Source organism: Aythya ferina (assembly GCF_964211825.1).
Source record: "Aythya ferina genome assembly, chromosome: 1".
Taxonomy (NCBI): domain Eukaryota; kingdom Metazoa; phylum Chordata; class Aves; order Anseriformes; family Anatidae; genus Aythya; species Aythya ferina.
Genome location: NC_140296.1, coordinates 102713489 through 102738178, shown reverse-complemented (window position 1 = coordinate 102738178; position 24690 = coordinate 102713489). Strand labels below are relative to the sequence as shown.

At 37.0% G+C, this 24690-nt stretch overlaps 2 long non-coding RNA genes across 2 annotated transcripts; both read left to right on the top strand.

Moving 5' to 3' along the window:
* Nucleotides 1–2758: 2758 nt before the first annotated feature.
* On the top strand, nucleotides 2759–9294 carry LOC311445816. Its single transcript, XR_014698638.1, has 3 exons — nucleotides 2759–2939; nucleotides 8462–8543; nucleotides 8908–9294. It is a non-coding gene; the product is annotated as an uncharacterized lncRNA (long non-coding RNA).
* Nucleotides 9295–9450: 156 nt separating this feature from the next.
* On the top strand, nucleotides 9451–11535 carry LOC311445821. Its single transcript, XR_014698639.1, has 2 exons — nucleotides 9451–9884; nucleotides 10165–11535. It is a non-coding gene; the product is annotated as an uncharacterized lncRNA (long non-coding RNA).
* The last annotated feature ends 13155 nt before the right edge of the window (nucleotides 11536–24690 follow it).

Sequence of the window (24690 nt, the reverse complement as noted above, 5' to 3'; positions counted from 1 at the left end):
GTCTCTTAGACAGTAGAATTAGGGATACAATACAAGCACTCTTGTAGCCTTAGAGAAATTTCTACTGTTTCTACAGCAGCTCCTTTAAAAATGATCTTACAGAAGGATGGAAACTTCTTTACTAAGGAGCTGTGCAACATATTCTGTGTAAATTCTTCTTCCGAAGTGCTAAATATGCTCACATTGTAATAATGTTTTTATTCTGAGAAATATGGATCCTTAGCTTCTTTTATGAGATATGGATGGATGAACAGTTTAATTGTTTTTCCTCAATTGTTGCAATTCACAGCTTGGCACTGAATATTGTATACACAGTTGTAGATGTATAATATAATAGCCTGAGCAGTGAAGCGAGATGGCTGAAGAGCAAGCACATATCTCCCTTTGCTCCAGGATGACAGTTACCTCTGGCAGAAATGTGAGGTAGGCGCATTTAATCACTTCATCAAGAAGTGCCAAAGTTCATCTGTTAGTGCCTGAAGGCCTGTCTTCAGTTTAGGTATCATATGTCACACAATTTACAAACACACACACAAAAAAAAAAAACAAACAAACAAACAGACTCTGTCTTGAAGAGATTATGATTTTAAATAGATGAGACAGAAAGCAAAGAGAAGAAATATTACCTATGAGCACAATGATAGCAATTTCATTTTAGTGTTTTGCTGGGTATGGGGGAATGAGGAGATTGAGAGATGTGTAGGAGGGATTGGAGCAAGCAATCAACCAGCATGGGAGAGATAATATATCTCAAAACCTGTACAAAACACTGATGAAAACATTGTTATCCAAATGTCTGCTTTGGCTGCTTCAGCTTGAATCTCTGTCTGGCTTCACTGTAAGATTACTGAACATAATCCTTTGAAGAGTATGAAGGAAAATCTGAATTTCAAAATATTTCCTGATAAGTCTTTTGCAAACTCCGCTCAAATCCCTATTGCTTCCTTCGTGTATATTTTAAGCTATGTCTGCTGAGGAGAGCCAGACCATGTGTTACTGAGATGGTTAAATACAGTAAGATTTTATAATAGTAGTTAAAGCACTCATCATTTATTTAGGAGACCTAAAGAGGGTTCCCAGTTCTGCTGTAAACCCTGTTTGTGAACTTTAAGAAAACACTTCCCATGAACTCATTATAGATAGGAATACTGACTTTTTGAAAGCACCTTGGAATAAGAGAAATAAAACGCCAGAAAGGAGGTAAAAGCTGTTAGTAATTTAAAACATGAATGAGTGATGGAAAGGGTGATTCATCAGCTGCTGAACTGTTGGGTGCATCCCCACTAGATGCTCCAGCTATAGCTATACTTTTGGCAGGAGCATTTTTTAACCTAAGTTACATATGTCCATGGGGACATGTGTAAGTCAGGGTGGTAACCATTGTAATTTGAGGGCAGCCAGGCCTAAGCTCCCAAAAGCTCTCATCGGTTCCTCATGTGATGGACCTAGAAAAGGCTTATATAGCTAACTACTATGCCTGACATAAACTCTGTCACATCATGAGAAATCAAAACACAACATATTAAGGCAGACATCAAGTCCACTCTGTGATCACTTGCCTTTTGGGATGTGAACATTTATTGAAGTATACATTTTCTCCTTCTTGAAGCCAATGGAGCTAAACATTTACTTCAAGCACTGATGTGTGCTTTCAGAGGCACAGATCTCAGTTTGTATGTTTAGACCTGCAGTTTGTGAGCATGTAGGAAGACGTTCTAGATAGAAAGAAATCTGTGAAAGAAATCAGATTCGGTGTCCTTTTTTTATCAGTTACAGCAGAAATAATAATAATAATAAAAAATAATAATAATTATAAAAAAAAAAAAAAAAGAGTAAACCGTTAGCTGTATAAATATAGGTTGCAATCGCTGCATGATGGCAGTATATATTATAGGTCACTCTGTTCGGATATCTTAAAGTATCTTCATGTTTCAGTAAGTCTTCTTACAGAGAAGATGGACCTGCCACAGTAAGAGGTGTAACACACTCCAAAATGGACCTTGAGAGATTGCTAGGTCCATCTCTAACTTTAGACTGACCAGCCCAGCTCTTCCTGACTCACTTTCCTTTTAGGTAAAATGGAGTTGATGCTTATCATTAGCAGCATGTTAATGAATGTGTTACAAAAAGCTGCGAGGCTTTGGTGAAGGCTGGGGGTGCCTATGCCATGGAGAAACAGCCCAGCCTTACTTGCAGTCTGCCTTTTCTGTATGAAATACATTGAGATCTGGGGCTGGAAAAGGTAGCACCTTCATGCAGTAGAGTCCTTAAGTTAGTTTGGTGTGCAGAAAAAGCATTGACAAAAAACTTAGTAAAGCAAGTACATAATACTAAAAAATCATGTCTGATGTGTTTGTGTTGTATTGCTTATATTGCCTGTATTTGTTTCCCTAACAAATAAGGAAGTTGTACATAAGCACAGAAAAAGAGCAGCTTTTTTTTGTTGTTGTCCTCTCTCCCTCCCCCCACCCCTCAGCCTTTCTGAGGTACAGTGTCAGGCTTTTTTTCTCTCCACCAAAAGAACCATGTGGTAAAGTGCTTGTTTTAGAGACACTGGCCTTTTCTTCTTGTGGAAAAAAGGAGCTCCTGTTTTATGGTGGCCTGGAGGCTGAAGAGCCTCCTGCTGCCAGGGCTGCTGCTTTAATGGTTTCAGCAATCAGCCTGGCTCCGGCAGCGAGGCAGAGTGGTCAGCCCTCTGCTTACCCTCTGTTTACTCTGTAACCTGGAGCAGCTCCGCTCCCGCTCTCCCACCCACCCCTGACGTGAATAACCCGGAGCACAGTATCAGCACAAAAAATCACTAGAAAGAACCGGTCATTGGCCTTCCCAAAGCGATGTGCTGAATTTCTCTCTTGAAGAATGAGCCTGCACTTTGCTTTCGCTTCCAGCGGCTGGGGAAATGTCAAGGCACGATGAGTCACGCTGCAGATCGGATCTGAGTGAGAGCTTTTTTCACTTGTTGTTCTAGGCTGTAGGAACAAGTTAGAGCTGATCCCAATACTTCATCAAACAGAACTTTTAACATTTCAGCAGATTTTGAAGAATGAATTTCTGCCATCTGGAATATCACAGAAACTGTTAATAAAACCGGGTTGTTTGTTTTCTTAATAATCTATAGCAAAAACTTACAAACAAAACTCCCATGATTCAGATCAAGATTTCTGGCTACTTTGGTTAGTTATATGTATCTTCTTAGCCTTCATTTTTGTATTAAAGCACATGAAAAGATATGAAAAAGGTGAGCCTTGGAAGCCATCTTAGAAAGCCAGTGCCAGGTAGACCTTAAGGAATTGTGTATGAGTAGTCACCAGTGACTGCTGCTCTGCTACAATGTCCATTAAGCTTATAGGAAAGAGTACTGTTGGCAGACTGTCATGTCTCAGCAGTAGAGCATTGAACTAAGCTGCCTCTAAATCTGTCATGATTGCTCTCATGCCAGACGCTGCTGAAAGATAGTTTTGCATTAGGGCTGAATGAGTGAATAAACATTGATGGCCTAACTCTTGTTTACTCTTCTATAACCAAGAATCTGATATTCACCATCTGATTTGTGTCAGGAGTTTGCACATGGATTTATATAGGGGTATTTTACTTCTTCATAAACCAGGTAAAACTGTGGAAAGCCATGGCTGTTTTGCTTACAGGTCCTAGCCCTCATGATCATATTAGGAAACCAACATGTAGGAATCACAAAGATGGGATTTGCAAAGAGATTTTAACACTTGCTTTCAATTTCTGTCCAGGTACTCTTGCTTAATATAGCATGAGCAGTTTTGGAAATCTCACTGGCTGCCCAGTACTGGCAGCTGTTTCTGAAATGTATAGTGTGTTCTGTCCTTAGTCTTGACAATTTTCTTCTGTGAGTTGACTGAAAGTTATTCTATGTCTATCACTTCTTAAGATGGGAAGTACCATGCTGGCAGACCTCAACTGCTCTACTGTGAGGAGTGGGAAATGTTTTTAAGTATCTGTATGTGTTATTTTTCATATATACTGAAGACGTTTTTATTTGGAAGGCCTCCTCAAAAATAATATATCATTTAATTCCCACTTCATGCTTACGTGTAGTACTTGAAGATGAATGATTGGTCATTTACATAGTATGGACAGGATCCATTTATTCAGGTTGTTTTTTTAGCTGTTTTCTAACTTCAGAAGCATATGTATTGGCAACTAGAAAATGTTCTGAGAATGTATCGGGCAGAGGTTAAACACTAAAAACAATACCAATCATGAAAAATTATCAGCAGTGTAAAACATTTTATTTCGGTCTGTAGCACTAAACTCAGGCCCAAACAATCATACTGAAGAAAGGATTTTAACAAAATATTTTGTCTAGTTACAATAGTAAGACTTTTGTTTGTTTTGTTTTGTTTTGTTTGTAATTTTGAATGCCAGCATAGTCTAAATCACAACAATGCAGGCACTTCTGCATGCTGCTACCTGACTGTGTTAGGATTGGTAAAATGGTTTAAAATTCTAATAACCATATGAAGATGCTCCAAGTTCACTGATAGAGTTTTCCCCTCCAGTACAATATACCATTTATCTATCTTTCACTACCCTTTTCATTTCTTTTTCAGCAAAATTATTCATAGTTTTGGAAAAACTAAATGTGCCATTTTTACTTGCCATATTTTCATTTTGATCCTTCTCTTTCCCTCTACCCTCAATGCCAATATGATAAAGATGGGACAAAAATCCAGACCTGAGAATGACTTCTCACACAGTTCAGGTGCATACCTGAAACTTTAGATCAAGAAGTGTTTTTCTTCTTTACACCATATATATATTTATATGAAGGGATTTGTATTTTTAAATTAACTTTTTTTTTTCAAGATTTTTTTTCCTGTGAGTTTCCCCTCCAACATAAGCTGTTTTTCAACTAGCTTGTCATATGTTTATGTCTTGTAGAATTGAGACAGTGAGCAGAAAACTTTTTTTATCCCCACTCTCTAAAAGGGAAAAATAAACTAGCAGGTTTTTGTGCAAAGTAAATGACTCTTTTCTCCAGTGTTTCTCATTTGGACACTTATTATTCAGGTATGATTGTATATATTTCCCTGCTTTCTTGTATACAGGGTTCTGCTGTTGGCAACTGGTCTGAATTTCTGTTCTGCTGCTTCTGTGCATTAATGCTTGTGCCTCTGTTATGCAATGGAAGTCTGGACATTGGTTGGTTTAATGCCCTGTAAACCTGAAGGAATAGACTGGAATTTGTTGCCTTAGGTTAATCCCTATGAGTTTCACCTTCTTTTTGGGGTAATATGCATTGCACTGTGTGAAATACATGTCTGATTCAGTAGTGGTTACATTAGCAACAGTGGAATCCTACTTGGGGACAAGGCTAAGGATCTAATGCCCTTGTAGCTCCAGATATTTTCTGTTGGTAATTGTGCATATGCTTTCTGCCTGCTGTTTTGATCCTGCTGTTGCTATTGTTTGCTGGAGACTCATGCTGCTCTGTCCTGCCTTCATGCCCAGCCTAAATTCCATTGTACCCACCCCACAGGCCTTTTGTGTAATGCCAAGCTAGCAAAAATCCTGTCATCTGATTCTTTTGTTGCCTGGGGGAGGTATGTGGGAAAGGCAGCTCACCACAATCACAACTGAGACTTGGCACATACAGCACAACAGTTTCCACTAGAAGTCTCTCAGGCTGAAAGATGATTTTGCTTCAGGTGCACACGCATCCACTTTCTGTGTTTGCAATTGAGTTTTATTTGCCAGAACAGCAAAGGAATGCAGCTGTTGGGATTTTATACTGTGCTTTTCACACTCCAAGTGGCATGTCATACTAATGTATTATTTGTATTACAGTAGTCCCTCAAGCCCTCCCCAACATCTGAATCCCATTGTTCTCACAGTATAAAAAGACATAGTCAGAAGCAGACCCCAGCACAGAGAAGCTTTCAGCAAATTACACTGACTAAAGGAGGATTTAGGAGGATCTTAATGTCCAAGTCTCTGAGAATGACTGAGACCACCCCATTTTCAAGCACCACGCTACTCCTGAAAAGACCAAGACCAAACAGAAGTCTCAAAGAGTCATCTAAAAGAAACAGAAAACACCCGTTCACTAATCCAGGGCTCCTCCACGGGCTCAGAAGTTCCCTGAATAGAGCGACAGAAGAAACACAGAAATGGCTTTTCATTTACTCAGAAATAGGAACTTTAAGTAGTCCCCAATGTTAATGACAGTTCAACCATAGCCTGCTGCAGCAGAAGGTACAGGTTCAAATGGTACTCATCTCCTTACTCTGGAGGAGGGCTTTGAACCCACAGAGTGCATCTCCTGGGATAATCCCCATCCAAGCTCTGAGGATTGTAACTGGTACAACTCTCCAAGGCAGCCAGGGACACAATTGTTGTGAGGACAGGTGCTCTAGAGGAGAGGTAGGGTTTTCTTCCTATTCTGGTGCCTTTCATTACATTTGACATGAGGTAAACATTGACAAAATCAAAAATAAGCTATAGAGAAAAGTCTGCACCTTTGGTTACACCCCTCTGAACTAAGAGGGGTGTCCGGCTGGGGATGGCAGAAAGCTGTAAATAGAACAGACTGATGAGAATTGGTATATCTTGAGATGAGAGCTGCTTTCAGAGCAAAGCAAAACAGTTCTTCAGGTCCCTACTCTATGTCTGAGATAAACAAGCATTCAGACCCTATGCAGGTAGAAACAGACAGAAATAAGAACAAAAGATCTGTGCAGCTCTTTGAGTAGGGAACAGGAAAGGAAAAAACATTGTTGGTTCTGCTTGCAATCACATGTGCTATGAATCAGTACTGATCCTTGATGAAGAGGTTTCCTCAAGCTGCTTGCTATCACTTCTCCTCCCAAAAAAGTTGCAGTCCTTTCTGGGCTGCTGGCATAGCTGTCAGTGCAATCGTGCCCAAAGCTGATTCAAAATAAGGTGGGCTGTCAAAAAGCTTCTTCTCAAGCAACGCAGTTGACTTTTGCTGAAACAGGTTGGGGGATGCTGTCATGAGAAGCAGCGACAGCAGATCAAAAAGGACAGTAGTTTCTGGCACACTCAATGACTAAATTTCAAATGTCTTCACTATGAATGTTTTGTGTTACTCTCCTCATAACTATTAATATCAATGACATTTTTCTGTGTGATGGTTTCTCTTCCTGACTTACACAAAAGAAAGCAGGCCACACAGGATGACTTCAGTCTGAGATTTTGCTAGTCTGTAGTCTTCTTTGCCTTCCTTCTGTTTTTTCCCCCCAGTTGTAATTTTTCATTTTTAGAAGCCAGTTAAAGGCTGATGACTCCTTTTAAGAGAACAGGTAGTAAATTAATAAGACTTCTCAGAAACATGGGCTGGATCTTTCAGATTCCAGATGTTGTGCCGGTTGTCTCGGTTCCTGACTTTCTGACCCATACCTCTGTTAGGAAATCTCTGTGTGGCTCTGAGTCCTTGGCAGAGTTAGCAGGGACTGGCTCTTCCATTTTTCACTTAGGGTATTGTCATGCCGTTGTCAAACAGAGAAATGGAGTCCTGTTTCCATCTTTGATTTAGGGAGATTAACAACACAGCCCTTTTCAGAGTGCGTTTTCTTTCACATCTGTGGATTTTAAGAGCCTTGAAAGAGCTGCCTGTTTTGGCCAATGTGAAACCAAGGCTGTCACTTTGCTGAAAGGCAAAAATGGGTTCCCTTGACTCTGGAATAGCTTTTCTGCTTTGTTTTGTTTTTTATGTTATGTTACGTTTTGTATATGCTTCTCTGAGGGCAATATTTACTGCCGAACTATTTTGTCCATTTAGTCTTGATAGGGGAAGGACTGTAACTTGGAGCCTGCTGACAAGATCTGCAGCTCAGGAACATTCTGTTGGCATAAGCGATACTCGAATTTTGCCAAAATGAAATGCAAGAAGGAGACTCTATCTGAGATAGGTCACACACTGTGTTTTGGATTTGATTCCCTCCATCTGTTTGCCATAACTATCCATTCTTGGTCCAGGAAAAAGCTTTTCTGGAGCATGTCATCTTTCTCTGCTCTCCTAGTCAAATGCTTGGATTCACCCTGCAGTGTCTGCACTGTTCATCGGTCAGCTCAGCAGCATTTGCTAAGGCTGGGTGATGAGGTCACTCAGCAGAAAGGGCAGTAACATATTCCAAAACAAATCAAAGACGTATAAAATGTTCACATTCGTCTGCCTATGTTGAGACTTGCGCATGTTGTGTTATGAGGTATTGTTTTTTTGCCTAGCTGAAAGATCTTAATTTTAGGGAAAGGAAGATTGCATAACATCTTTAACTTTCAATGCCAATGGCCTATTTGGGCTCTAGATGGGACCCTTCTTTCTGTCCTCAACCCTCCCCCCCCCTTCCCCCCCCCCTTTCCCCAGCTACATGTATTTCTTCTTTTGGCCTTTCATGTGTACATATAGTTACTGATATCATTGTATCACTGTTTTTTTTGTTTTGTTTTGTTTTGTTTTGTTTTTCAGGTACCTTCTTGTGTTCTTCTTACTGACTGTGCAGTGGTGAGATTACAGAACTCAATATGGATATGACAAGACTGAAAACAAGGTTTGTATAAACAAAGAAAAACAAAATCATCCAAGTGATAAATTAAGAGGAGTTTGAAGGAATAGTTTAGAGTCTTGTCTGCAAGAGAGCTCAGCTAGATAAAGGGCTTTTTCATCTCTTTCATTGTGACTTAAATTCAAGTAGTTCAATAACATTCAAATATTTCAATAAAATCTGACAAGGTAAAATATGTGGAAGCCTGTTTTCTTGCTATAAGATACCTTTTGTTTAGCACTTCTTAGCAAATTATAGTAGAACCATACCCTTGGTTAAAAAGCCTAGGAACGGTTATAAAAAATAATAATTAAAAAAAAAATTAAAAAAAAATCTAGATCTCACTTATGTAATTTTGTGTCAATTTCAGATGTGGGTCTTCTCCAGGAAGTGAAGGTCTACAAGTGATCTAGGTTTTGTACCCTTCCTGAAGATGCAAAATACACTGAAGAATACATACTGATCCTTAAACTAGGACAACCTGCTCCTTGGCAGAATCCAAAGGAAGAGAGTCATAGGGACTGTTTATTTTTGTTTTATTCTAAGACATAATAATTACTTGGCTTCCTTTTATAAAACACCTGCATACATTACGCTGCATTACTGATCCAAAACTTGGCTTTTTAATGTGGTTGCTCTTGCTTATATTTCCATTATTCCTGCTTATATTTCCATTTCTCTGGGCATGTGTATACATTATTATACTTTTTTCTCTATTTAATGTTTTTCCACTGGTTTCTCTGTTTTTACTTTTCCAGAGCTGAATAACCAAAGTTTATATAGTCTAGAAGAATAGACTTCTAAGTTAGAACTTATTTCATAATACTTTGCTGTCTTATATTTCTCTCTCTTTTTTTTTTTTTTTTTTTTTTTCTCTACATTTGGTAATGTCTCAAAGTCCATGTGTCAAACATTGTATAAATAGGAGTAGTCATGATGGTGCCCTAAACAGCTTATAGTTTAATTAAAGACAGGAAAATAAGAACTAATTGTAAAAGAATAGGAAAGAGACTGAGTGCAATTGTAAAAATGTCATGTATTTAAATAGGCTCAATGTGAACAGTTTGTGCACAGCTCCAAATCAGAAGTCTAATGGCTTTGACACATGCTTTCCATGAAATCATGTGGTACCCTAACATTTTCTCTGTCTTATGTCCTTCTCTTTGCCACTCATAGTGAAGCTGTTCATCTGTACAGTGCTCTGTCCCTCCTGTGTTCTCCTACCACTCTGCTACCTGGAAGTGTTGGGATCCACATGGTACTACCATCCAGATAGTATGGTGACATAGAGGAGCTGTACCACCTGCCGTCAGAAGAGAATCTCCTGAGGTGTTCACCCCTCCTCAGGTCTGTTCTTTGGAGCAAAAAGTATTATTAGCTTATATATTCCAAGCCGTTCCCATCTGTATTATCTCTTTTGTGTGAGTAGCCTTACTGTGAGAGCCTCATAACCTTTCATGTAATGATTATGCTTTGAGGGAGGTGACTGTTGTCATATATCCTCTGCAGGTGAGTAGGCAAAAGTCTTCATGCTGAAGATGCCCTAGCATGTCTTCCATGCGGTGCATTCTACAGCACTGCAAAGGCATGGCAGTCTTCCAAAAAATTAGCACTCCTCTTTGCTCAGCTGCTGTCCTTGGAGGTGCTGCAGGGATCTCCACTCTCATCTCCTTGGAAGAGATATCAAAAATTCCCAGGCTGAACATCTGCTAATACCCTACTACCAGTCTTAATCTGGCCAGATAAGGCTAAAAACAGAAGGTGTCACTATTTCACAAAGAGAGTAGTGCCTACATGAGGGGCACAGAGAGTTGCAGGAGAGAAGAAGGCAAGACAGAAGCAATACTATTTTGAGGAGGAAAAGAATTTGAAAGGCTACGTGAGGCATTTTGTTGGTGGTGCCAATTCCTAAGGCAGCGTTTGCCTCTGCTCACACTGATCTTCATAAAGGTCCATTTCACAGCAGCCTTCCAGGAGAGGAAGTCCCCTCCCATCCATAAATGATGCTCCAGCCAAGGGTCACCGGAGAATGATGCTTGGTGCCTGCACCGCCTTCATTGGAATGAGCACATTAGCCTACCCTAGGACAAGAACAATAGAGGCATCCAGGCTGGGATGGATGCCTGCAGGGTGGTGATCAGGCTAATATGGAGCACTGTGTTGGGCTTTGCCTCTCCATTATCTCTTGAAAGGATGCTCTGCACTGAAGCTAGGGAAAGAAAGATGAAAGCCTTGACAAATGATTTTTTTCTTTTTTAAATGTTCCCATTTAAAGACAGACCTTTATATCTCAGCAGCAATTTTCCTTCCAAGGAAATTTATATTTGATTGCTTCTCTGACCTCTTTTTTTAATTAATTTCAGATACTTATTGTGTCTTTAGTGGTTCTTTGCCTGAGGTGGTGATGGTATTTGTTTTTCTAAATTGCATTGATACTGATTTCAAACGTGGCATATTTTCCATTGTCATGTGGTACTTTCCCTCTAAAGATCCATTCGTTCTTTCTCAACCAAAACAAATTTATGCATTTTGATATATACAAAAAATAGCTATATATATATGATATTTTATATGAAGAATATTTCTCCTCTGAGCAATTTCTCAGATTTTAATAGAGAAAATAAATTAGTTTTGTCCTTAGAAATGTCTTCCTCCTCACCATTTTAAGAGTTGACTAAATTCAATAGGGTTTATTTCAATAACTGGAAGATATATACAGGTCATTGCATAAATCCTCTTGCTTTCATTTGTAATCAAAATGTTTTTATTTCTCTCATCTGCTTAATGAACATGTATGACTCTTCTAGCATATTGTTCCATTGTTCCTCTTCCTCGTGTGCAAAGAGGATATCCATCAATTAAGTCTTACAGGCCAACCTACTGAATTTAAAGGTTTCCCTAGTTCTTTGTGAAAACCAATTACCTAAAATTTCAGACTAAAATAGTTTAAAATGTCTTTTTAGGGTGTTCCATTTTAAAGTAAAAGTTTTTTAAACTATTTATTTGCAGAAGTGGTGCTTATAACTGATACAAGGAATTAGAAAAAAAAATAATAATTTGATTGTCATAAAAAAAGAGTTGCCTATACATATAGGTCATGACGTAAAATCACATGATTGTGCTGCAGCTGCTGGAATTCCATAAAAAAGCATGTCTTCAGTGAGTATTTTCCTATCACTTTGATCAAAGGACCTAACAACAAAGATTTTGTAGAGGTTTCTCAGTATATCATGGCTGATTTTATTTTTTGTTTTGGCTAACAAAAAAAAAAAAAATTGTGTGGCTGTGTTGTTTTGTTGTTGTGTTTGTTTGTTTTTGTTTTCCACACACTGAGCATTAAATGATTTATTTTTATTTTTTTTTAAATTTGCACACTCAGCATGTACAAAAGGGTGTAGTTTTGTTGAATTCTACAGGGGACTCTGGTGAATACCATGTCCTAGGCAACGTTATATGGAGTTTGACTCTATATGCACACACATTTTTGGTTATCAAAGGAAGCTTCACCTTGATTTAAAATAGACCCAGGCTAATGTGCCTGAGGGATAAGTTGTAGCGTAGAAGCAATAAACACATGAAAATACTGTGAAATTTTAAAACCTTTATTATAACTGAGTTAAATAATTTATTAATGATAAATGTTTTGAGAGTTTAAAAGTTGTCTGGGTTGTACTGTGCAAGTGTCAGATGTGTCTATAGTGTCATTATAGTGTAAACTCTAAAAGTTAACTCTAGTGTTAACTCCAAAGTGACATAAGAAGGGAGATTTCTGACAGCATTGGAGCAATGGAAATGTCCAGGTTTTTGGTCTGGTTTTACACAAACAGAAGCTGTCTTATGTTCAATGGAAACTTTGTTCTTGAACTGTATAAAGTGCTTGCACTTGTCATGAACCGTGTAAATATAATTCAAACTAAAGTAAAGCTTATGACAGCTGAAGTTGGCAATATGTTTCTTTGCATAAGTGATCCATCATGTCTTCTATTTCTTCTATATCCATTGTAGAAAATAAGTCACAACACTCATATAACATGAGATAAAACCCTAAGGTGCTGGAAACAGGAAACAACTGCACTTATTTTTTGACTTTCATCCTTCTGAAACAATACTTTCAGTCATGCTTAGTATCTTGTTTAAAAACTTGAAATTGTTTAATAATGGTTCTCATTAGTAATAACTTTTAAGTAGGACCTAATACAAAGGAAAATTCCTTCTAGTGGCAAAACTATTAGAATTATTCCAAATGTATATTGCTGGAAATCAATTGGCTGGAAATCAAATAGCATTACAGAGAACAGAATTTGGCTGTCTTTGGATTTATTTTAATGCAAAATTTCTGCAGCAGAGCTGTAGTTTTTATGTATTTTTGATTACATCATGTTTTGCTCTCCACAAACCAGCCTATGCTCCTTTGCAATTTTGGTGAGTTTTGTCACTGAAATTACTCGGGTTTTGTTTGTTTGTTTGAGTACTTTGACATTTTTATGGATCTCAATTGTTTTGTTCTGTATTACATTTTATAACACTGTTCCATAGGAGTACATCATTAAATGTTCTGTTGAACAATGGAACCAAAGGAAAATATGAAGCAGAGCTATCAGATGCAATAATAGTCTATCCCCAAACCTTCTTCTACAACACTGTTATTTTTTTATGTTATTTTTTTTGACTGTAGTTATCTTCATCGAATCATAAAATGGTTTGGGTTGGAGGAGACCTTAAAGATCATCTATTTCCAACCCCCCTGTCATGAAAAGGGATGCTATCCACTAGATCAGGTTGTCCAGCCTGGCCTTGAATACCTCCAGGTATGGGGCATCCACAACTTCTCTGGGCAACCTGTTCTAGCACCTCACCACCCACATAGCCCAAGAGATTATTTATTTTGGAAAGCTATACTGAAAAACTTTTTTATATTTGCATACATTAAGAACATTTTCTATAAGTAGTAATGCATGGTCTTTAATGATATTTTGAAGTACTTTTTGAATTAAAGCACTAAATTGTTATTATTTTTCATCAGGAATAAAGAAATTAGATTATTTATATTAGATTATATTAGATTACTCTCACTATTAATATGAGTAATGTAAAACTGAAGATCTGTGTCTGACTCATAGAAGTAATGTTGCATATTCTGAAAGGACATAGAGATATAAAATGTAAAACCAAGACTATATATGAAAGCTGTCACAAAGAACATAGATACCAATGAAATGTGTGTGAAAATAAATTAAACTGGAAATCACATAAATATCATTGAGTATGAAATAAAATCAATTGTTGTGAAAATATTCAAGAAATAGAATCTGAGCTAAAATTCTCAAGAATTTTGCTCTGGTATTTGTATGAAAAAATATTAATTTTGCAGTTGCCTGATTATTTATTTTTATTTCTAATGTCATTGAGATGAACTCAAGTGTACTTACTGCTCTTTGTTTGATATTTGGGGTTCATGACAGCTCTCAACCTGCTGCTGTCAGAACTGTGGGGAAGAGGCCTGAATCATTTGCTGTGAAAAGTGACACCTGATGTGACATGCATGGGTTGAAACAGTAGAAAGGATCTGCTTTAGGCTTGGTGTACCTACAGTTTTTTTGACTTTTTAAAAATACTTTAAGTGTAAAATTGCCACTTTAGTCCCCATTTTAACAATGTACCATTATGTGTCTAAATAATGTCTCATTTGGGTAATTAGGGTTGAAATCAAGATAGAGAAGTCTGGTGCAATAATTAGTCTCAATTGTTTCTGGTGATGAAAAGATGGATGGCGAGAGAGTACAATCCAAGTGAGAATATTTGCTTAAAGCAGTCAAGAAGTTGAGCAATTACCAAGCGTTGTAAACAGTTAAACTGAAATAAGCTCATCCTTTCTGACTGAATTCTTTCTGTAGAGTAGAGAAAAAGTAACTCCCTGACATAGAAAAAATAGTTTTCCTAAAATATTTTTGTCATGGCTTTTACATTTCATAAAAATAAATAAAAATAAAATAAAAACAAACTAAATATTTTGTTTGTTTGCAAGTCTGATTTATTATTATTATTATTAAAATCAGCTAAATGGGAACCAGTTCACTTCATATTACGCTTGTGCAACTCATAGCTTGACGCACCAAGTCAGACTTCTACAGACTTAAAGAAACCAGGACGGCAACAATAACCTAATTTCTCTTTCAAGATAAAATTCAATTTATTTAACACATTCAAAATATAGTTTGCCTTGCCCATTTTTAGAAGACAAACACATAATTTCATAGGATGGATTATTAGTCAATTCAAACCATAAATCCCAGATAACTCAAGGACAAACTTCAACAGAGATGTTTCTAGGACTAAATACAAGTTTACAGAAACTTGGCCTACACATTGTAATCTATATGTCAATAAACAAGAAGAATACAAAGAAATAGGATTAAAATATTACTGGGGTAATAGTGAGGTAACCACCTAAGCTCTGCTATGAGGAGCTCATATGGATTACATTTGTTATCAGCTTTGCAATGCAAATCAGTCATATTAATATTATTAAGCCTTCTGTATAAGAACTTTAATTCCAACATTTAAAAGCGCATCCTACTTTACTGTGTAATATCTCAAATGTCCTGGAGGGTCTGTGATATTGCAAATCCAAATGCAGCAGAAAGAGTTATGCTTGCTTCCATTTTGCATATCTTTTAAGTTAGTGTTGTCTCCTGGCAAGTTTGTTTTTAGCTCAGAGATACGTGCGTTTTTTATCTTCAAAATAACCTTAATAAAACATGCAGATAAGAGAAAACATTCATTTGGTAATATCAGCTGTAATTAAAATTATTTTCTTAAGAAGCAGCAATTGAGTCATGCAACATTTTATTGAAAATATCTTTTACATTCAGCTTAATTGTGGGTGCTTTTCACACAATTTTGAGATTGCCTGATTACACAATTATATACTTAATATCAAACTACTTGTATATAAAAAGTATTTTGTAATACCTAGAAATAAATTAAGATTTGGTGGCTGATGTCAAATCTATGAAAGCTAAGGAACTGATTTTGATTAGCTTCTGATTAGCCTTTGGATTGAAATCTTACTAACTAGGAAAAAATATATATATATAATATATGATTGAGAAGTTCCTCAAGGACTTAAAATTTAAAATTTTATTGCTAAAAATAAGAAAATCTAAGACTTATATGAAGAACAATAATTTATTCTATAATTTGTATGTTTTGAAGAGTTATTATTATTACTGTTATTGTTGTTATTGTTGTTATTTATTAGCTAGTTATTTGACTTTCCTGGAAATTAAAAATAATAATAATAAAAAAAACTATTTTCATTATATTTTACACTAGTATCAGAATTATAGAAACTACATAAAAGTCAAAATGGGAGAAAAAGACACCAATATAGCCCATAAGTTTCTTTTAGAATCAAAAGTAAAAGCAGTAGAAAATTACTTCTCAGAAAAATGTATTTACTCACAAGATACTAAGATACCGATTTTTCACAAAAATTTAGTAAAAAGTTTTTCTGCTATTTCTGCATATTTACACTATGATAACTTCAATTTTCCTCAGTAGTAGCTGATCAATCATTTCACTTGAAAAAAACAGAGAACTATGGTGAAGAATTGCTCATCAATGTACAGAAAGAACTTAATTTTAAAATAAATATTAAAAGTGAAAATTATGTATAATCTTATTTATGTCTTTCCCAGAGCATGGAATAAATAGGAACATGATGACTGACTTTAAAAACATCTCCTGTAGAAATGATTTGCTCATTTCTCTTAGCTTTCTATCTCTGAAAGTAACTAACCATCATCTGAAAAGTTTTTTTCTTTGTCTCTCACTACCAACATTTATTATAGAGATAAAGTAGAGGTCTAGACAGCAAAAAATCTTATTTTTGTTCCCATTTCAACCACAGACTTTTATTTGACCTTGGACAACTCATTTATCCCATCTTCAAAGGTACAACGGAAGATTTAATTAATCAATAAAATTAATCACTGTGGTGCCCTTAAATCACTCACATGGAAAGATCACTCTCTGCACTTAACCACAATTAAAGAGCACACTAAGTATTTTTTTATTGTTGTTTTGTTTTGTTTTTTTTTCGAAACAAAAAATACTAGAAGTATGTTGACATAAATAAAAGATTTTAGTTTTTCCTTCTTTTTCTTTCCTCTGCCATCCACATAATTGCTTCCAAAGCACAGAAACTGCATTGATTTATATAATGTTTTCATTTAAAGATGTTACTAGAAGTTTAGGAGAATGACCTGGTCATGGAAATTCTGATTGCACTCTTAGATATCGTAGAAAAATAGAAGTTATATTTTTCAAAAAATGTGCCTGTCATCCTTTATTTATTTATTTATTTATTTATTTATTTTCTGTGTGTGCTTTACATAGCTATGTCACTCTGCAAAGTCCAGCTACTGCTCTTAGAATGAAATAGTGTTCTCAGAATATCACATCAATTTTTCATTGGCAACTTTCCTCAAACACATAGCAGAGAAAGTACACCTTTATCTAAACCATACTTGAATCTTATAAAAGCAATATGTTATTATGTAAGACATCTGTGTAGCTCTCTCAGTAACACACCCTTCTAGTGGAAAAATAAAACAAAAAGGTATTTTGAAAGTATCTTGAAGATAAATTTCTATTAAACACAGATCTGTTTTTAAAAAAGATTTTTGGATAATTTTTGGCTTCACTGGGTAATGATGCTAACAGGAAAGGGAAAAAAAAAAAAAAAAAAAAAAAAGGAAAGAAAGAAAGAAACAAGGAACATGATGCTAAAATCCACACTGAAATTACTCTGTATCAGCTGATCTGTGGTAAACAGTTGTTATCCCCTGGGATACTATCCTATGTATCCCAGTATTGTATTATGCATTATGAGATTTTCCATGCCTACTTAAGTAAAACACAGTTATATCTGCTACTGATCAAAGATATTGACACATTTGTTAAGGGCAATTGTGGTGTATAAAAACTTGCCCACAGATTCCTTAGATCCTGTTCTCTTTCTACTATTATAAATTTTATAAATTTGGATTAATCCCTTGGTGGAATTTCATTTCAACTTGTGTAAGTTCTCAGTTCTTGCAGCTGAGAGGAAATTTAATTTTTTTTTTTTTTTTTTTTTTCCCTATTAAGTACCAACTCTGTCTTACTTACATTAAATAACTTCCTAAAAGAGATATTTAGTTAAATGTTTGCCCTGCATTTTGTCAGTAAGGCTTGCTAAACCAAGGACCCCATAACATCAAAATCTCTAAAACTGTATTCCAGACTCATGAAATCTGCAGCTTTTTGTGATTTATTCTGAATAGAATGGGAGGCAAAAATGTGTTTTGTAGCAAACCACAAGTGAAGTGTCATGGAGGGAGAGGGGAGCAGGAACTGAACATGGTATTACTGTTCTCTGGAATTTCTTCTGAAATGCATAACAGTCCTTTGAGTACACTTACCTGACTTCAATGCTTTGTTAAAAGCCTAGTGGTTCATTAGCACGATTGGTTGTGCACTGCCTTTGATTATTGAGATAGCCAGCCTTTTGAGTGGAAAGCCACCACCCATTATTTTGCTATACCCAGATCTGAGACTGGACATTAACAGAGGTCAGACACAGTTTTCATTTCTTTTTCCAGAGTTCTGGAATGAAAGGAAGCAGTAAGGAGAGAGCTGGTGTTTTGGAGATCCCTGATGACCACATTTTGCTATATGAACAAGTGAATACATTGCATACATTATAGTGAAATCACCATGAGAAAGAAAATGCTTTCAGGTAGAAAATGGCACATGTACTCCTTTACAGATCAGCATGTGAGGAATTTCAGAGCTCACAGTGCTGAAGTCTATGTGCCAGCTCTAAAAGTGGTATTTTACCACTGCCTCTATATTGATTTTGCTGACTCAGACCATCTCAGATTCTGTTGATCTTTTTCATTGAAAAAGGGTGAGTGATTTTTTAATATTGTGATTAAATTGTGTGAAAGGATACCCAAACTACTTGATTGGTTAGATGGCTTATTCTCTGAGGCTCTATAGCTTGGCAAGGATGCCTGTGTCTTAGTCTCTATCAAACAAGAAAGAACAGTTGCTTCCTGAGTCTTGCTGTTTGTCTCTTCCCTGTCTGTCAAATAGTTATTAGTACAACAGTTTTTGACCTTACTTAATTGAGGCTTCTTCTTTGACAAATCTGATATTTCAAAGATTGTCTGTGAAAATAATTACAAAGCTCTTTGGTGAACTAACAAGTTACTAACATTCACAAGCTAAGGCAAGATTTACTATGTCCCCATTTCTAAACAGTAATGAAAATTTATGAAAAGACTTTCTATGGAAAATTTTTCTTAGATTCATAGGTGTAAGTTGATTTTAATAAATAAAAAACAGAGTGGTATACACACAGATCAGATATGCAAAATGCTATTTCAACTCTGTTGTTGGAGCTTTTGCACACTAAGTGTAATGGAGATCCAAGCTATGAACCACTGTATTTAAATTTATGAGTTTACAAAACATATTCACCAAAGATCTATGACAAGACCAATTCTTCAAAAATCTTTTACTGTTTCACTACTTCAAAAAATTGTATACAAAGCACTAAGATCTCACTCAAAGAAAGCATAACAAAAAGAAAACATTAATGAAAGTCCCATTAGATTTGACCCAAGAAGGAATCCAATATAGTGTGTGGATATGTTTAGCTCTCACAGATCAAAATCAAAAGAAAGGTATGAAATATAATTATCTGATGAGATATTAGCATCAGACAGACACCAGTACTACACCACCTTCAGTTGCAGCTACACTGTTCTTTGATTCAGTGTTTGAACCTTTTTTTTTTTTTTTTTTTTTTTTTTTTTTTGGTAATTGCTTGAAGCTCTTGTCTCTGATACTCATCTAATGCTTGCATTAATTAAGAGTTTGCAACACTTATTTTAATCTGTTATAGGACACAACATTTCTAAAAGTCTATTTATATTGCTCCATTTTGTTCCTTAGGGCCATTGCCCTGACTTTTCCAGCGATGAAACATGGTAAGGAAAGACTTAAAGAAATGTGGCTACCTTTTTAATAGTCTAGGAGGGAATTGTTAACACCAGACTCTGGAACAAACCTGGTAACCCCACATTTTGTGTGTTTATAGGCATTAGTTTAATGGTCCATTATGATAAATGAGAGATATTAAAATCTTACTGTTAGTATTCCCACCTGTCTGCAAAGTCATTTACAGTCAACAGAGGGCTAAAAGTTAAAGGTTAGGCCTCAGAGAGTTAGAAAACATGTTGTTCCGCTAAGTAAACTCAGAACACAAGGAATGAGCTGCTCTGGGGACCTGAGGCCATGGCTGATTTTCTTGTGTTGTTGTTGTTCCTGGCCCAGGGTAAATTTATGCACAATCCAAAGCATTCAGAATGAAATATTCTCCTTTCTTCATGTCAAAATAAATGTGCACATGATCCACTAGAGACTTTCTTAAGTTGCATATATTTCCTTGTGTTGCTTTACCTGGTATGTTTACTAGAGAATGAGACCCAATTTTGTTTGATCAGCCTTTTCCAGTCAGGCTGTTAAATTTATGGGAAACATTTCCAGTGAACTGGTTACTTATTGATGTGGTCAAGCTCCTGTTACTGCAAAATACATTTTAGCATCTGGGTACTGACACTGCCAAGCATGTGCTGCTGCCTTTGGAGATCTGCTCAGATGTTGGTCTTAGTATCTGGAGAATATCAAAAGTAAAGACCAAAAAAAAAAAAAAAAAAAAATCACTGTCAGTGAGGACAGCGGCACAATTCATTATGAGAGAGTATTCACACTGCGAAGAAGTTCATTAAATATAAAGTTTTTGGTTTCCTGATTGAAACTAAGTCTCCAAATCCAATCTGTTTATTTAATTAGTGGAAATCCAGAAGTAGCAGAGGTGACCTTCTTCATGTATGCGTGAAGAAGATCCCAGTTCTTCTATCCCAATACCCCAATACAAAGATAAAGGTAGTAGAGGCACATTAAAGTTGTTTTAAGACAATTTGACATAATTCGTTGTATGGGATCAGGCAGTCTTAACTATTTCCCATTTAAGTGTCACTGGAATAACCCCACCTGTGACATATCTGATGTATTCCATATCTCTCTGCCCCTAGTTTTGGCCTTTAATAGCCAAAAATGAGGGAACAGTACAATTTTCTCTCGTCACACTTCTGATAATATACCCTTCCTGTGAGAAGTGGGGAGGACTTCTGAGACATCCCTTTCCATTAGTTATATCTCTTTCAGAGAGACCAAGGAGTTGATTACATCCTTTTAAGGTCTCCTTAGTCTTGTGGGATAGCATGTAGAAACCCTGTCATAACCGGGAATAGAGTCGAAGAGAAGGGAGCCACTAGAATAACAACTGACTACATTTTTGGTCATGCCTCCAAAGATATCGTCTCTATTTCAGAAAATCCTTTGTGAATGAGAGACAGAAAAGGTTTGTTATATGCTCTTTAATCATATTAAACTGTTTAGATTGCTACAAACATAAAATTGTACTATTGGTGATAAGATATATTTGCTCTTCTGAGAGCAAAGTTGATTCCTGCTTTTGTGCTAAGCATCTAAGGATTTATCTCATAAGACTTTTGCTGGTTGTGAAACTCAGAGTGAAGCAGGCCTGGCCACTGTCTTACATAAACTCTGAGCCTCCTACAATGGACTGCTGCCGCTGCAGTGTTTGTAATAGCGAGATTTCCTTTCTGACCTACTTTTCTGTTGTATGCATTGGGACGAAACCGTCTGGAGCATTAGGTCATTTTATGTCATTCCTATGCCACAAAGCTGCCTTGACACCATCTCAAGCAGCCAAGGAAGGATCTCTTCAGCCTAGAGGGATCCGCAAATGACTTACAACTACTGAACAGCTCTGTTGTCTCTTTTCTTTCTGCAGCCAGCACAGAGGAGGTACTTCATTTGCTCTCAGTTCCTACAAACAGCTGCTTGAGTTTATATTCTTTAGGTTGCTTTACATGATGGAATAGTCTAGCTCACCAGATTAGGAACATTAGAGTATGATGCTCTTAGATGCTATGTTGAGTACATCTTGGCCATAACTGTCCTGGACAAATATAAATGAAGGGAAGTAGTAACTGTGGACAGACAGCTTGGGCAAGTATTAAAGGAGTAACAATGAAGGCAATAAAACAAAGTGAAATTTCAAAAACTTTTGAATAAATATATAATACGGACTATGAAGTATTTGATTATACAAAGACAGAGCTGGGTACAATGTTAGAAACAAACAAACAAACAACAAATAAAAGACCAAAAAAAGAAAAAAAAAAAAAAAGAAAAAAAAGAGAGAGAAAGAGAGATGTGTTTGTAAAGATTTTATTGGAGGAAGGGAAGGGAAGGATGGGAAAGACCTAGCTGTGTATTAGTGTCTGGTCTAGCAAAATATCTAGGACTGTAGAGGTCTGGGAAGTGGAAAGGGAGGTGCCCATATTTTCTCCCTGCTATCTTGTGACAGGATGCATGGCAGAGGCTCAAAGCTTCATCAGGTTCAGACTAGACTTTATGAAGAACTTCTCTACCAAGAGGGTGGTTGGACACTAGAACAGACTTCTTAGAGAGGTGTTTGATGCTGTCTCTGTTTAAGAGGCATTTGGATAATGCTTTTAGTTAGAATAATATGGGTTTGCCAAGTTTTTGTCTTCCTTGCTCCCCTTCTCATGTAATGAATATTTTACTGAATTATCTGACCCAGTTCTGCAGACCCCTATCACAATATCTTCAGGCATGTGTGCTCTGAGACTTGTGAGAGGACAGCAGCTTTTTTATAACTGAGAGTTCTAGTTATTATAATTGTAATTTGCATTGCAATTTTCATGTAGTGTGTGAGTCGTGTGCTGGACCCTGCCTGGACCCAACACAAGTTTTCAGCTCTGGAGGACTGTGCTGTAGGTGATCAGAGCTGGATGTTGATGAGGGTGCCTAAATGGGAAAACTATTTTTGCCAGGCTCATCCATACAAGAGAGAGAGAGCAGAGAATGGGAAATCTCTCAGCAGAGCAGCAAGGGGACATGGTTTGCTTGCTGGGAGATTCCTGTTTGACAGAGAGGAAGAAAATAACAGCAGGGGAGACGATCTCAGCCAAAGGCGGGCTGGAGGGCAGCTGATCTGAAGCACATCCTGCCATGATGATACAAGGAAGGTAAGGAAAGTGTGCAGGTGATCGATCACAATTTGCCTAGATCTCCTCTCTGCTATTTAGCTTAAAGAGTGCCTGGGTTAAGAAAACATCCCGTAACACTCACCATATGTGCTTATGTATGTTCTAAGCTGCTGACAAGTATCCGTAAGTCTGGAACTTGGCAAAAAGAGGCAGTCTTTTCGTGTGGTTGAGCAGGATTTTGTTACCCAGAGTGATCTGTTACCCCTTATGTGAAAAATTCCCTCAAGAGTCTGCCTTACAAATCAAAGAAAGAAATGGTTTTGCAGTGTACCCAGATGATGGAAGTTTAAGAGTACACAGATCCGATGTGGTGTGACCTAAACATAAGGCCTCACAGCTAGATACTTACCAGGCTGTTATCTTGGCCATGGAAGAGCTATTTGTCTCTGCTATTTTTATCCTGGCACGTCTACACAAACCTGGATCTGATTTAGACATTATGGTCAGAGAGATTTGAGACAGAAATAAAAGTTAAGAGTTAAAATCAGACATGCAAGACACCCGTGAAAAAAGTTAACAGGATGCTTCATGTAACTAAAAGTTTATTATTTTTTTTCTGACAAAATATTATTTTTATTTCTATGACTCTGTAGGGGGATCAGCACCTATCCCCTTTACCTCCCACCCCCTTACCTAGGATGTTTTATTTTACCTATGTATTTATTTTCCCAAGCATATACAAATGATCCATAACTCAACACATCAGAACAGGACTTCCTTCAGATTTTCTGGTCACAATTTCAGTATTTTTTATTTGAGAAGCCAGACATATTCTTCTGATGTTATCTTATGTGTCAAAACTGTCCTAGTAGCAGCTTCCTATGCCTACCTGAGAGCCCTGCTGAAATTAACCCTGAAGACCGCAAAATCACTGGGTCCACATGCAGGCATACGGTGTTCCCTGGGAGGTACCTATTGTCTGACATGAATGTAGGGTGTGACCATACAGACCTTTTGCCAGATGCAAAGTCTGACTGCTTGTGTCACACCCTGCTTACAACCCACTTTTTTGCTTTTGGGAATGCACTGCAAACCAGTTCACTGAAATTATCAGAACTAGGAAAAAAAAAAAGAAAAAAGAAAAAAAAAAAGAAATCTGCTCTGTCTCCCTATTTATTCATTCCCCCCACCCTACCCCACCCCCCCCACACACACATTTGGTGTGTATGTATGTGTCTTTTTTGTCCCCTTCCTTATGTTTGAATAATTTCAGCAATCTGGTTAAAAATAAAACCTTGAATGTTAGGAGGGGCCGTTAAAGTTCATCAGGGCAGGCATTAGCAGATGCTGGATGGGAGGGGAAAGAAAACTTCATAAATTGGTTTTGTGAAGAGATTAATCTTCGTGCAACTGCCTTTCCTTGATTTCTATGTAAGTAAATGGCTGCTAACAGAGGGTGCCTTGTTCAGCAAGGTCAGGGACAACCACGATGGCAGATGACCAGAGCATTAACATCTCTAAACCCTGTAGACTGATTCCCCTCTGGCACCTGGTAGCACCAAACTTTCTCATGCCAGAAATCAAAACCACAGGCTTCTCTTGTGCTGTTTGTCAAGCCTTCTACTTCCACTGTTCAAGCCAGCAAAGAAGAGCATTGTATGAGGGAGAACAAGCACGTATTCCATGGCTAGGTGATGATTAGACTGGCTATACAATTGCTGGTATGAAAAGTCCATGAGAACCTCTCAGGGGTACTTAGTGCTTTCCCAATTTCTTTCAAGTTTGCTTGTAAAGGTGATATTGCCCTTCCACTTATAACCTGGGTGCTTACTCAATTGGGGGATTACATTTGACAATATTCCTCCATAATCAATTGTGTTTTTGACAGCTGAATAAAGTTTACATCATTTGTTGGATTTGTCAAAGAATGTGTATGAACTTGAATCTTGGATATTGAGTGCCAACATGGTGTGACTGTGTTATATAAAAATAAC